Source organism: Triticum aestivum, chromosome 3B (assembly GCF_018294505.1).
Source record: "Triticum aestivum cultivar Chinese Spring chromosome 3B, IWGSC CS RefSeq v2.1, whole genome shotgun sequence".
NCBI classification, from domain to species: Eukaryota; Viridiplantae; Streptophyta; class Magnoliopsida; order Poales; family Poaceae; genus Triticum; species Triticum aestivum.
Window position 1 is genome coordinate 604,473,925 of NC_057801.1, and position 6,921 is coordinate 604,480,845.

Below are 6,921 nucleotides of genomic sequence, written 5' to 3' on the forward strand. Positions count from 1 at the left end.
GGGCCGGCGGCGCGGGGGCGGCTGTGGCGGCATGTCGCGGCGCGTGGTTCGCCGGCGGCGGCGGGTGGATGCGTTCGGCACGGTCCGTACGTGTCCGATGCGCGGAGGAAGGGGAAGACTAGGGTTTGCCCGAAAATTTCGGGGATGAGCACATATTTGTAGGTAGAGGGAGCTAGGAGACTCCAAATGGGGTGTAGTTTTCGCCCACACGATCGTGATCCGACGACGGAGAGCATGGAAGTGACTTAGATGGGTTATTGGGCTGTTTTGGAGGGGTGTTGGGCTGCAACCCAAAAGAGGCCTTTGCGGTTAAGCGGTTAACCGTTGGAGTATCAAACGACCTCCAAATGGCATGAAACTTGACAGGCGGTCTACCGGTGTTATACCAAGGCCGCTTGGCAAGCCTCGGTCTATTCCGAGAACGTTTAACACCCGCACACGAAAAGGGACAAGAGGGGTGCGCCGGTTCATGTGGGAGTGCCAGATTGCAAAACGGACAACGGGGAAAATGCTCGGATGCATGAGACGAACACGTATGCAAATGAGATGCACATGATGACATGATATGAGATGCATGACATGAACAAAATGCAAAACAAAAGACAAAAACCCAACCACAGAGGGAATATCATAGCACGTAACCGAAAATTTCAAGAGTTGGAGTTACAACGATGGAAAGTTACATCCGGGGTTTTACACCTAGGGTCATAATACTAGCTCCAACATATATGTCAAGGCAATGGAGTACCTCAACAGACGATTAGTGTGGTTAATGTGGCCCAAAGGAACATTGAGAACGGAAAGAAGGGATTTGCAAATGCATCAGACTATTTAGAAATCTGGGATGACTCGGACAGCATAACGGCTATAATTGCTCAAAAAGATTTGAGACATCCTGCAAAATGGTGGCATAACCACTTAACAACACAATATCAAGGTTCTGAGATTAACTAACAACCCACAGAAGTAGTAGGAACTGAACTGGGGCTTGAAACCATCAATCCTATAAGACTATCGATTAGTAACACGTGATCCTGATAGAAGATGAGAAAGCCTAGTTCTTAATCCCCGTACAAGAGAAGAGGATGGCTCAGATCAGAAGAACACAAGGTAAAGGAGTAAAAAGAGCCTTAGTTCCCATCCACAATCAATTCCCTTACATAACTAAAGGATTTCTAGACTCAACTTCGACCAGTTTGGCTTGGTAATCCTACAGGCAGTCAGGCTCTATACCAAAGCTGTCAGGACCCCGATTCTAAGTCACACCGATCTAGCATGTAACACATCATATCACTTTGCGACATCACGCACGGTATTCCCACGGGTGCCACCTTACCTGGCCCGGGACCGTTTGCGCCTTTTGGCTCACGTATATGATAGTGTCGCTAGCATCCATATGACAGAGAGCCTGGGCCGACATGACTAGTCGTGAACCCAAAGTGGCACTAACTTACAGGGGCAGGCATACATTACCCAGCATCGAACGTGTCGGTCATCAGCGAGTGATTTCGGGTTGTAGCAACTGGGCTAGCAGGATTCCGGTAAACCGGGCTGTAGCAGGCTAGCAGGATTCGGTATACACCGCGTGACATTTCCCTGAAGGGACATACACGGGATCGAAGTTGGACACATGTCGTCCAGTCTAAGTGTTCCGGAGCAGTAGCAACTGGGCTAACAGGACTCCGGTAAACCGGGCTGTAGCAGGCTACCATGGCTCAGTGGAAGCACTAGACTACATTTCCCCATAAGAGAGGATACCAAGGATAGACAACTAGGTTGTCGGATCCCACACATACCAAGCATTTCAAATCATACACACAATATGCTCGATATGTGTAAATACAACATGGCATCACAACAAAACTCTATGACTCAAAGTATTTAATCATAAGGCTCTGAAGAGCCAAATATTACAAACATGGGTCTCATGACCCAACATACAGAGCATACAAGCATCAAGCAGAAGCATGAACATGTCTGAGTACAGACAACTACAAATGAAAAAGGTTGAGAAGCCTGACTATCCACAAGACCCTCCCAAGGGTACAAGATCATAGCTGAGGTAACAAGCTAAACAGAGAAGTCCACGCGGAACTACTAGCGAGACTGAAGTCTCTCTACAAAAACATAAATTAAGCAAACGTGAGTACGAATGTACACAACAAGACTTACATCAGAACTAGCTACATATGCATCAGTATCAATAAAGGGATGGTGGAGTTTGACTGTAGCAAGCCAGCTTTGACTCGGTGGCTATCCTGTACTACGACTGCAAGTAACTCTTTTGCGGTGGCGCACACGAGTCCACATATTCACCATATCAATACACCACTATGGATCTGCTCCCATCTCCCTACGAGAACACCATCCATAGCACTCACGCTTATCTTGCGCATTTTAGAGTATCCACTTTCACTTGTGTATGAACTGTACAGGCAACCCAGAAGTCCTTTACCACGGACACGGCTATTCGAATAAATGATGTTAACCCTGCAGAGGTGTACTTCTTCACACACGCTCTCGCCACTTACCACCATGTACACGTCCTGTATCTCGGCAACCTTCAAGCGGAAGCCTGGCGAGGGAGTTGGCCACGACCTGACTAACCACACAAGTCTCTCGGTCAGGTTTATCGCCTATTTGGGTTCCATCCGCAAGGAGATCTGGTCGGGGTGTCTCTCATGGCCCCAAACGATGTGTACAGGGTTCCAAGCCCACCAAACGGGCGACGCTTGGCATACCCGACCATGGTGCCTAGTCTGTCCCAAGCCCACCTGTACTGGGTGCCACTTGGTAGACTACTAACACTACCTACAAACACCAGAAACTAGTTGCAACTCCTAGACAGAGATCATGTTGATTAATAAGTCGAGAGGGGTCGAGTTACCAGAACCCAATATGTGGTAGTAACTGTTCATGGACCACAAACACAAAAATCGGTTCCTGAGAATGGCTTCAATGAGACAACCCACCATGTACTCCTACATGGCCTCTCACCAATACCTTTACCAAATCTTGTTCACACACTTAGCTCACAATAGTAGGACATGTTCAGACACCTCTAATTCATCCCCAATGAATCAGACCTGACTCAACTCTAGGCAGTAGCAGGCATGACAAACAAGCATGAATCAGTAGGAACATCAGGGCTCAAACAACTCCTACTCATGCTAGTGGGTTTCATCTACTTACTGTGGCAATGACATGTCATGCAGAGGAAAGGGATTCAGCTACCGCAGCATGTAACAGTTGAAATGGTGTTGTCCTAATGTAGTAAAGAGAGCAGGAGCAATAGAGTGGGTTTGTATCGGAATGAAAAAGGGGGTTTGCTTGCCTGGCACTTCTGAAGATAGTATAGCTCTTCATCAGTGTCATCGATCACCTCATCAGAAACATCGTCTACTAAGAGGGAACAACCACTGGCAAACACAAAAGGAACCACAATCAATGCAATGCACATTCATCTGAATGATATGTCATATTAAAGTACTGAATTGACCTACTGCAACAGTTAGTCATTTTCATTGAAGTGAAATTCAAACTTATAGCAAATTCCAACTCCAAAACTAATTACCACTTATTCCATAATCATGAATTGTCCTATTCATTGAGGTTAACTTGTTCAAACATGCATAAAGCTGCCATATTCAGATTCTTTGGATTTTTCTGATCATTTTTCATATATAAATTTTTTCAATCTGAGTTACAGATTATTTACTATGAATTTTAGAAGTTTAGGGTAATTTCTAAAATTTCCTGGTTATTTCGAATTTGAATAAATCCAGAAAAGGATTTACTACATCAGCCTGCGTCAGTGTGACATCAGCGGTCAACTGACCCGGTCCAGGTTAAACCTGACCGGTGGGTCCCGCATGTCAGTGTCTAACAATACTAACCAAGCTTAGTTAATACTAATCTAACTTAGTTAGTCGGACGGGGCCCGCTGTTTGTGACCGGTGGGGTTGTTAGTGCCTAAACTAATTAGGCCACGTCAGCCGGCCGGAGATTACCCGGCGACGACCATAGCCGACGGTGGGGGTTCGCCGGAGTTGCGCCAGAGGCGACGGATCTACGCGCCGAGGGAACCAGAAGGTAGCACGTGCCCGCACGCATCCAGAGAAAACAACGAGAGGGTGTGGGGTGGCCGGAGTTTGCCGGAAGCAAGCTCGTGGCGGCGGCCGGAGTGTGGGCGGGGTCGGGTTTGTTGCTACGATGCACGGGAGGAGAAGCTGGTGGGTGCAATGTGCTCCTGGTGGTGCACTGAGCGCTCTTACAGGCTCAGACACGGGTGGCGGCAGCTGTGGCCGCGGCGGCGCCATGGACGGCGGGCGGAAGCTCACAGCTCTGGTGAGCTTGACGGCTATGTGATGCAAACGAGGCAGGCAAGAGAGGAATTCAACATAGGAGCTCACAACGAGGTCGTCGGTGATCTCAGCGTGCTCGGGGATGGCTTGGAGACGACGGATCGTCGGTGGCGATCTCCGATGGCAGAGGAGGAAGATGATGAGGTAGCCGGTGATGCGGGGCACCTTTCGTCGCGTGGCTCTTCGTAGATGATGAAGACAATGATGTAGTTCTTCTAGGCGGGTCGGCAAGGCGAGGGAGAGCCGGTGGCCGTGGTGGCACTGGACGGCTGCGTGCAAGAAACAGAGGACGAGAGTGAGCGGGTTGTGTTCGGGGACGGGCGTGGCGATGTCCTGGCGGGTCGAGGCACAGGCAGGCAGGGTGGAGGTGGCCGGGCGCGTGCCCGCGCGCGGTGGCCACACACCTCACGTGCTTCTGGCGCGAGGTGGGAGACGGTGGCGGCTCCGGTGGGTTGGGCCAGGAAAGTGGGCCGCTAGGTAGGTTTGCGGCCAGGTAGGTTTTCCCTCTCTTCTGTCTTTCTTTTTTTTTCTATTTTCTGAAGTTTGTTTTGAATTGATTTAAAATATCAAATCATTTTAGTAGCTTCTGAAAACATTTATGTGGCTTGATACTAAATATTCAAATCCATTCATAGGTTCTCACGGTTATTGGATTTATATTGTATACATAGCAAATATAAATCAAGTTCAAATAATTATTGATTTAATTCAATGTCCCAAAATAAACATTTCTGATATTCCAAAAATATTGGTTTGAGTTTTAGATCTTGCCAATATTTTCAAAGATTAGCAGGAACATTTTCTTGGGCTCATTTAAAAAGATTTTAATGTTGATCATTTTCAAAGGTTTCTGAGGCTTTGAAAATTCCCTCAATTCAACTTCCTTGAAATTAAAATGATGCATGGATGCTTGATGCAACTAATACACTCAGGTATTCTAGGGCTGTGACATCAGCGCAAAGGAGGCAAGCCACAGGTGCGGAGTCCCGAGGAACCAGCCAAATGTTTCCATTCTGGTGCAACGAGACCAAGACCGCCAGGACGGCAGGACGGAGGTCATCGACGAGCCCACCACAGCGTCACAACCAGAGGCTTTTCACAGACGAAGACTACTTTTGTCAGGATAAGTTGTACTACTTGTCCCACTTCAAATCCGGCCGTTGTGTGATCCCTTCCCGCCAACATTTGTCAAGAGGACCAAGGCCACTATAAATAGGACTAGCCACCACCATAGAGGCAAGACAAGACGAACTAGCTCACACCCCACCACCTCCCTTGAGCTCAAGAACACCTCTCCTCCTGAGGCCAGTTCATCCACTGTACTAGTTCATCCTCAGCCATCCGAGGCAATCGACCAAAATGCTGGAGTAGGTTATTACACCACAAGGTGCACCGAACCAGGATAAACTGCTGTGTCTCTTTGTCTCTTTGAGCTTGTCGTGCTAGGCTTAGAAGGATCGCGAGTAGGCAGGCTGGGTAGGTTGAGATCTCTGCATGCAGCCCAGAGTTCGAACCTCTCAAGGGTTTGCGGAACCTGTAATCCGACATTTGGCGCGCCAGGTAGGGGTGTGTTGGAATCTTCTACCCCCACCGCTAGATCGCGCCGCTGGCACCGATGGCGGGCGCTCCTGTCGGCGTACTGGGAACGGGGGTCCCCTGACTTGCCTGCCTATGGCCTACGGCGTGGCTCAAGGGGCGGCCCAGCACGGCCCATCTTCATCAGTACGAGCTCAAGACCATCGCGAGGGTCCAAGCCTTGCGGGGTGGATGACGGGGAGCTTCCTCAGGCATGACGTCATCACGCTGGCTCGCGAGGAGGCGGAGAGATCAAGGCAGGGTACCTCACGAGGTGCCCATGACGCAAGCCATGACGACCAAGGGCGCCAGGCGGGCGCCAGCCCGCGCAGTGTCCTCCTTTCCTCTTTGGTGCTAAGGGGGCAAGCGCAGGCGAGAGCATCAAGCAAAGGCATCCGTTTCGGTGCAACAAGATCAAGACCGTCGCAACGGCAGGAAGGAAGTCATTGTGGAGCCCAAGCATGCGTCACCACCAGAGCCTTTGGCAGGCGAGGACCAACTTTAGTCAGGATAAGTGTACTAGATGTTCCCCTTCAAAATGGCCAATTGTTGGCGCCCTTCCTGTTCAATATTTGGGAAGAGGCCCAGGGCCTTTGCCTATAAATAGGACTAGCCACCCACAAGGTAGAGGCAGGAGGATCATCATTGGAAAACCAGTAGCAAGAGCGACTGAACTCCCCCGAGCAGTTCATCGCACCAGCTAAGAACAGACCCTCGCAAGGATGTTCTTCCTTGTATTGTTCATCATCAGCCCAAGAGGCAATCCACCACACCACAAACTAGAGTAGGGTATTACACCACAATGGTTGCCCGAACTCGTATAAACCCTGTGTCTCTTGTGTTGTTCCTTTCATAGCTTAGATCCTAGCAAGGCGGTGGGGTGTAGGTAGGTAGAGGGCGAAATCTTCGTGCGCACCCAAGTGTTCGAATCTAGAGGGTCTGCCGGAACCCAAAATCCGACATTTGGCGCGCTAGGTAGGGG